Source organism: Ammodytes marinus (genome assembly GCF_949987685.1).
Source record: "Ammodytes marinus genome assembly, chromosome: 4".
In the NCBI taxonomy this organism is placed as follows: Eukaryota; Metazoa; Chordata; class Actinopteri; order Uranoscopiformes; family Ammodytidae; genus Ammodytes; species Ammodytes marinus.
In genome coordinates this window covers 24,279,308-24,288,486 of record NC_137233.1, presented here as the reverse complement: position 1 = coordinate 24,288,486, position 9,179 = coordinate 24,279,308, and positions in this window count along the sequence as shown.

The window sequence follows — 9,179 nt, the reverse complement described above, 5'->3', positions numbered from 1 at the left end:
CTGATTTACTTGACTTGAAAACAAACTGCTATGACCTTGGGATGACTTCACAAGTTCATGTCAAAGCCTGTGTGTTTGGGTCACTCCGTGGTGTAGTGAGAGTGCCTACAATAGAGGCTTAATCCTCATCGCAGACCCATGTTCGATTCCAGCCCAGGTCATTTACTGCATGTCACCCCCCTCTTTTTTGCTGTCCTGCAAAAGTTTCAGATTTGTTCTGAGTTTATTGGTTGATTAGATTACTAGTATGCAGGTTTAACAGAGGCACAAATCATGGTTGTGTGCTTCGCCCTTTACTGTTCGCTTTGGCTCTGGAGGCACTTGTAAAGACCATTTGATGCCTTCCTGATACAAATGGATTTAACACAGAGTACACAAGACATCCTTGTATGCAGATGATATGTTGTTATTTATATCCCAACTTCAAATTACTATGCCGAATATTTTAACCGTAATTGAGCTATTCAGAACCTTCAATAAATGTAGGGTTAATTGGGGTAAAAGTGAACTGATGCTCTTAAAGCTAGAAGATTATGATTGACTCAGGTCACTCCCTTTAAAGATAGCATTGCAAAAATTAACCTATCTGGGAATTGTCATTACAAAAAACCTAGCTCTCTTTCAATATCCCCACTTGGCAGTGTGAATACCATAACTGTCCCACGAGTAATTTACCTCCTACAAAACATACCAATGTTCCTTTTTAAACTTTAAAACATTTCTTTAAAATGTCAGATTCAATAATGCAGCCAATTTATCTCCAATTCCTCTTCACAGAATATATTAAAAACAAAACCCGGTAATACATAATACAATAAGGATTTGGAAACAGATGTCGAAGCACTTTAAACCCAAAACGATTTCTCTCTGGCTGCCAATAAATCCTCCTTTTTTGAATGTCTTTTTTTTAGTTTGTGTTACTTTATTTCTTTATTTTTTCTCTTTGCTTATCCTTTTGATATTTTGTTTATATATTAGTAATGTAATACAATAAGGTGGCTTGCTTTTCTGAAATTACACTTCATAATAAAGATATTTGAAACAAATAATAGAGGTTATGAGTGACTCTTGCTAATGTCATTATCCTCTCTACCCCATATATCTCTTTCTCTCCAACTTGTCTAATAAAGCAAGACATGCCAAAAAATAATCTGCTGCAGGTACATAAATCCCCTTAGGAATGAATTGGTCTAACTATTACTAACTCATCTGACCTTTCATCTATTGCCATCATAATACTTTGGTTTATGAATTAAAAAATTACATCTGCATTAACCTCAGTGGTACTCCAGTGCTAATGCACAGGTTAGCATGCTAAACTAAAATGGTTAGTATGGTGGTATCTGCTTAAAACTTGCTGACCTTAGCGTTTAGCGTTAAGCACCACTGTGCCTGAGTATCCTCACAGAGACACTGGTTAGTCATGTTACATAATTCATCACACTTTTCCAACAGAATACATTTGAAAAGTAGCACTTCCTCATGTTCTTAATCATGCCATTCTATTACTCAGTGGTGTGTCTTAAGTTTCCACTGTGAGGAAAGAAAAATACAGTAACATTGTTTGATTTAAACATGATTTTTTTGTATGGTGGTTAATAGAAAATTTAATTTTTCACAGTATTAACATACAAATCCCATTAACATGTATAACCCATTACTATTCATGTAATACTCCTCTGCATTCCTGTCGTCTCAACATATTGTCATTTTGACAACCTGTTACATCAGCTTTTCTTGCAGGAATAAAAAGATTATCTTCCCTGCCATTAATTTTTCTTTTAATCTTTGTGCTGCTTCTTCTGGGAAATGTTGATGGTACCATAGGTGTTCAATTATACATGCTATACAGTCTCATGTCACATAGTTTCTGGCTTTCTAAACTGCAGGGGAAAAGGCTGTGGAGCATCACTTATAGTCCAGGCAAAATAGCGTTTTTCATAGAATAAATTGTAAAATAATTTTTTTCAGCTCAGATAATTTCTATGAGGTGTCCAGAACAACATACTAAAAGTACTAAGAAATCCTAGTTGGGGAAATATGTTTAATTCTCATCAATCCGAGATGTGTGCCAATAAGGCGAGACACCAATAAATCCCAATGGGGCTATTTTTTTCCTTTAGTCCTATCAAAATGAAACTTTACACAATGAAAGTATCCATGAAAATTTTAATGTTTTGTATTACAAGTTTCTTTGAAAATTTATTTTAATATGCAAATGAGCTATACACTAATCGTACACGCCCAAAATAAACCCAAATAGGCTTAATTTGTTCCTTTACTCCTACCACAATAAAACTTTACATAGTAAAAGTATACTTGAAAAGTAAAACATTTTGTATTACAAGTTTCTTTTTAAATGAATTTGAATATGCACACGAGCTCCACACTTATTGAATATCCAATCATCGTACTGCCAATGGGTGATGGCAATGCTGCTTTTAGACTGGCCTCTAACCTGAAAAACTGCCTGGCTTACTTATAACAGGTGCCTCTCATGAATTAGGTCATTTTTTACTTTTTTCAGTGCCATTCCCTTTCCAATGCCAAATAGACGAGACGTAGAATCACAGCCTGAAATGGCATGGAGAAAGAGGAGATTGTCACACACTTTGGGACCAATTAACTCGCCTTTTGGAATTTAATTTATTTTGACTATCATTAATTAATTTTTATCAATACCAGTATTTTTTATATGAAATAACAGATTTTTGTTTATCAATTCCACATTTTTCTTTACCGGAAATCAATTGTTAAAACTGATAAAAAATAAATTATTTGACAACTTTTGTATGTGCAAAAGTTTGTGAACCCTGAGCTGCATTGCTTAAATGGAGCAGGTAAACACAATCAGGTGGGCCAAATTGAGTGAAGAAATGGACCAATGTAATGAGAGATCTTTAGGGAAGTAATTGGGCGGCACCAGATAAAACAGAGATAAAACCAGGTCAGTGTAGGCCCACCAAAGTGAACCCATACAGATCAGACATGCCAAAAGGGAAAGACAATCTCAGAGGATCTCAGGAAGAGAGATGTGATGTTGCACATTTGTCTGGGGACAGCTATACATTAATTTATTTGGTTCTTGTGCCATAAACAGCTCGTGTGCATTCAGATCAGCATGATGCAACAAGAGTACTAACAAGTCTGTGTCATCACCTACTGAGACTGTGTCTTTTGTTCTGGCAGAGGCAATCGCAGTTTGGACAATGAGCACATCTGCATCGTCCTTTGCATGGTTTGTGATACACCATTTTTTGTCTTACAAGTTTCTTTGAAAATGAATTTTAATATGCAAATGAGCTATGCACTAATCAAATATAGGCTACCCAAAATATATCTGCATAGGCTTCATTTTTACCTTTACTCCTACCACATTAAAACTTTACACAATGAAAGTCTACATGAAAAGTAAAACATTTGTATTAGAAGTTAACTTATAATGGTCAAGGCTTTCCAGAAGGGGTTGGTCGAACGTCAGAACAGGGGTCACATCATACTGCAGAGCTTGAGTTGCCACAAACCTCAATGTTGAGTATATGCAGGATTCATCACTGGGATCAAGATCAATCATTGGAAGTAATGTTACTGAAGCTCTCCCAGGGTGTTCATCTAGAAGATGCAGGATCTGCATCATACCAGACCATGATGGCCTTTGAGAGTGAAGGAGTAGGGATGTCTTCCACAAAACATCCAGCTGTGATGTTTTGTTATCTGCTGGCAACAGAGCCAGTGGCTGATACACAATAGGTTCACGTATAGGAGGAATCAGAAAGTACTGAATGTGTATGTGACCAACCGCAGCAATATCTGCAGCAGTCACTTGGATCTTTAAAGGAAAAAATGAAGCCTATGCGGATATATTTTGGGTAGCCTATATTTGATTAGAGTATAGCTCATTTGCATATTAAAATTCATTTTCAAAGAAACTTGTAAGATAAAAATGGTGTATAACAAACCATGCAAAGCACGATGCAGATGTGCTCATTGTCCAAACTACCATTGCCTCTGCCAGAACAAAAGACACAGTCTCAGTAGGTGATGACACAGACTTGATAGTACTTTTGTTGCATCATGCTGATCTGAATGCACACGAGCTGTTTCTGGCACCAGAACCAAAGAAAGCAACAAAAACATGACGGATATGGTGCATAAAGTAGACAAAGGAGTTACTTGGTCCCAAGGTGTGTGACAATCTCCTCTTTCTCCATGCCATTTCAGGCTGTGATTCTACATCTCGTCTATTTGGCATAGGAAAGGGAATGGCACTAGCCTGGAACTCCAGACCTGCCACTAGGCGCTGGCAAATTAAATGTGCTGCGCCTGTTGGTCTGGGCACTCTCCATTGAAGCTCATTAAATATGTCAAGAAATCCTGAGCTGCGTTTTAATTGGTTCTATCTGATATGGGCGGGCCAGAGCCCTATGTATGGTGCTCTGGGGCCTCGACCCTTTACAATTTGGAAGACGGCACTCAAATCTTTCATTAGCAAGTAAGAGGAATGTTCTGTTTTGCCGACCGACCACGGCAAAAGTTAAATTTAACAGTTAATCCCGCTGTTCGCTAAACGAACGGGGCTTAATACGTCACATTGTTCATTGCTCTGATTGGATGTAGTGCTATCAAATTGCGTGCAGTGGTATTTGAAGAGACAAATCTAATTCATGAGAGGCACCTGTTATACCCCTGGCAGGTAAGCCAGGCAGTTTTTCAGGTTAGAGGCCAGTCTAAAAGCAGCATCGCCATCACCCATTGGCAGTACGATGATTGGATATTCAATAAGTGTGGAGCTCGTGTGCATATTCAAATTCATTTAAAAAGAAACTTGTAATACAAAATGTTTTACTTTTCAAGTATACTTTTACTATGTAAAGTTTTATTGTGGTAGGAGTAAAGGAAAAAATTAAGCCTATTTGGGTTTATTTTGGGCGTGTACGATTAGTGTATAGCTCATTTGCATATTAAAATACATTTTCAAAGAAACTTGTAATACAAAACATTTACATTTTCATGGATACTTTCATTGTGTAAAGTTTCATTTTGATAGGAGTAAAGGAAAAAAATAGCCCCATTGGGATTTATTGGTGTCTCGCCTTATTGGCACACATCTCGGATTGGTGAGAATTAAACATATTTCCCCAACTAGGATTTCTTAGGACTTTTAGTATGTTGTTCTGGACACCTCATAGAAATTATCTGAGCTGAAAACAATTATTTTACAATTTATTCTATTTTTGGCCCCAAAATGCCTTACTTTGCCTGGCCTATTAGACCTGTGTGTAAATTGGCAGCTCTGGATGTGGCATTTGTGAATTACAGCGAAAAATAATCCGTTATATTTATCAGATCACTCTCTGGTTTTAGGGAGTTTTGTGATGAAGTGTTGTAATTAAAATGTCTATTGCACTTTTCCTCAATGTGTATTGATTACTTACGTTCCTCAGAATTACTTTCTACAACCGCAGGGACCAGGCCTAAATTATTGCATTTAAGTCTGACTGCTTAGGTGGGGAAGCCGATAGTGATAAGCACATTTTGAAGCTGGTGCTAGTCTTATGAAGGGATTTCTCCATGTTTGGTTGTTGTCGGAGCTTCTTAATTATTCTCGATTGTCCAGAAGAACGTTGGCATTAAACAAGATCCAAAAGCAAGAAAACACGCATCCATGAACTCAGGTTGAATCAAAAATCGTAAAATATTAAACATTGTACATATTTGCATATAAATAGAACTGAAATGAGATTATACAAAAGACCAAACTGAAGCAAAAACAAAGGATTAGGGATTAGGACCCTGATGTGATGTCAAGTGCTGGGCAGAATTTTTAAATTTCTGCATGATGCACTGAAAATCTCAAGCATCTACTGAAGCCCTAATGTGACCAAGAATAAAATCCATTTATTATCAGATGTGCTCAGATGACGAAATCCACTGACCTTTAAAGCCCACTACTGCTACATGTTGTATCTTGTTTGTGTAAGCCGTACAAAGACTGTGGCGTAAATAAGCAGGAGGCTTCTAACAGGAAAATAAAGGCTGGAATATTTGTTTTCATAAACAACAAAATCACAACCTTTCTTTTCACATTTCAGTCTTAAATGCTGGGCTAAGCTAACCAGCCAACTGTTGTGTGACTCACAAAGCAAATAAGTGCATTTCCTAAACAGTCAAAAGTGTTGCTTACACTTCAGGCTCTCCAAAGGCTCTGAGTTAAGGTTTCAAACTGGAAGAATCTGACCTGATGATCAGAAAACTCACATCCCATCTCAACATCCTCATCTAATTTTCAACCTTCCATGGAATTGTGTTACTGTTCATCATATTCAACCTTGTTATTACATTGTGAGAAGGTAAAAGGTGATGTGACACATTTGACTGGTCCTCGGTGTGTCATGGTGTAAGTGACATAATTGCCTTTTGCAACATGAGAAAATGGTCACACACACATCCTGGAGCAACTCCCTGGTGAGTGTCTCCCAAGCACAGGAGATTTAATTAGGAAGCCATCCTAAGAAATGCTGGTTTCACACTCCTCTGACTCACAGCTAGTTATCGGGAGTGCTGCGGGGCCAATTTCTGATAGGGTTTTTATCTGGATTAAGAAATTAACATAGCCTCCCTTAGGTCTAACCTGAACCAACACTGAAGTCTTTATATTCAGGTAGTTTACGGACAGAAATAATTCCTATCAACCTTCTTGTGGAGAAGGAACAGCGCAGGTTCAACCGTGAGGCACTTGGGTCAAAGTAGGGTCATATTGATTGATATTTCACACTTGTGCTTCACATGAATGTCCTTAGCATTAATCTCACGTGAATAAATCCCTAAAAACATAGCGAATAAATCCAGCCAAACCATTAATCCTTGTATCACTGGAAAACCGAGTTATCACATGGTACTCTATTCTCCATCAGTTGCTGTGCTATTCTACTACCAGATTGCTTTTGTGCTGCAATTTTTTTTCCCCGACCAATGGCTGTCCACCTTTCCTGTGCTAAGCATCTAACCTGTGCACTCATCATGCAGCTTTTCACACAGCCAATCATGAACCAGTATTCTTTGGGGACTGAAGCATTCTGTTGGGGACTGGAGGAAACCAGGAAACAAGCAGCAGCAATTAGGTGGGAGGCTGATGTAAGACTTAAGAGTGGAAAAAAAAGCTGCCACCTCTGCTCCCAGGGACATGTTGTTTACTAGTGCTGCTGGCTTGTTCTTCTTTTTCTACTTACTTCCCTTACATTTTACTGTAATCTGTCAGCCGCTCCCAAGCAGACCTTTCAGAAGTCCTACTTCCAGGTGATGCGTGCCGTCTTCTAAATGAGTATAGATGCCTTACCTTCATTCTCTTCCACTAGCAGCCTCTGGCGACAATCAGACTCTGAATCAATCAATCAGAAATCGACATCTGCCAACTGCTTCCTCACTAACTCAGGCAGTTCTGTAGAAACTTGCCTCTTGTTTCCATGTGTGTACATTACTGAGAATAGTTTAAGGGATGATGTGTTGATCTCAGGGGACTTCCATTTCCTCCCTCACTCTGCTGTTTACAATGCACAAGGAGGGCAGGAATACGTGAAAGTTGACGAGAGACGAGCCGACACCTTCCTATTGACATTTTGACTCACAACTCAGCTGACAGTGCAGTTGTATGTGATGAGTGTGACACTCTCTGTTCTGTAGATGAGAGATGTGTTAACTCTACTACTACTCTACTACTAGCTCAGTGTCACACCCATGGCACCTTTGTTCTCATTAGTGTGGTTGCCCTGACAACAGAAACTGGGAGAAAACAAGTCCATCGCTCAACTGGATGTCTCGTTGTGACTTGAAATGTTGTGTTGTTTGTTTCCAACTCCTTGACTATTAACACTTGATGCTAAGATGTTAACTTCTTGGTGACTTTGGGCGAAAAAAGCTGTGATTTTAACCACTCCATTGATTTCCCGCAGGTGCAATCGGTAGCCACTTTCTAATCAATGACAAGCGACTGTGTTTTACACATAACCTTTAGAGGTTGTCAATACAACAGTGAAATACAGAACGAAACTAGAACAAAAGTCAACGATGGCCTGCAAGCTGTTAGACTGACTGTTGGGATGCAGATATCATGTGGTCAGTGTAGTCAGTGCTTATCAAATATACAGTGTGGTTTCTGTTCTCCATGAAATGCCATATGTAATGTTACTAAAGGTAAAGTTAAAGGCAATTCCAAACAATGGATTGGATCTAGCCTGGCAGAACTAAGCATCAACATTTATGACACATCCTAAAAGGTATAGGTATAGATATGTTTTAATTAAGCTTATTAAACTCACCATTGTTTCCTTTATGAATCACTTAATTGGCTGCAGCCCAAATTTAGAAGGCACTTTCACTGGATTAATTTATTTTCAAATGTGTTCAATTAAAATTTCCTTCCAACTAACCACAGTTTTTGGTTCCATGTACTTACATCTTTATATCCTCATAGACACATGCAATATTCCTTTTTTTGTGCCCAGAATATTCAAGGAAATTGGTAGCAGGTAATTTAAATACAAAACTCCATCTTACTGGGATAACCTTTCCCTGTCTCTGAGGTCAATTACCTCTTTCCACTGCTTCAGGACATCATTATTTCTTCATTTGAAAACATCATGTTCATGCTTTTAATATTACTATTATCTTCAGATTCTATTTTTTGAGGACTGGGGATGTGGGAGGAAGAGGGGGAGTGAGCTGGACGTATTTGTAATGTTTTATGTAACTTTGTTTTTCTTGTATGTGTTGTATAATTCTTATCTGTATATATTGGACCCCCTTGAAAATAAGATGCCTCATCTCAAGGGGCTATCCTTCAATAAATTCAAATACATATTGTGGTTTGCTGCAGCATGCAGCTCATAACCAAGTTTGTGTAATTTTCCCAATGCGTTGTTTTTACCGATCCGCTGAGAGGGCAGTTGATTGCTGGTCTGAATAATTAACTTCATCCAATTTGCCCATTCCCTTGAGTTCCAGTACACATAAGTGATGGCCTATTGTGGCGGCCTGTGGTTCTGACAGCTTGTATGCAGGTCTCTGGTTGCTGCTGAACCAAAAGCGTAATCAGAGATACTGAGAGGAGACAGATTAAAGTATTCATGCATTATGCAGCACCTGTTCATTCTTCAGATTGTGGAGTTGATGCATGTATTAAA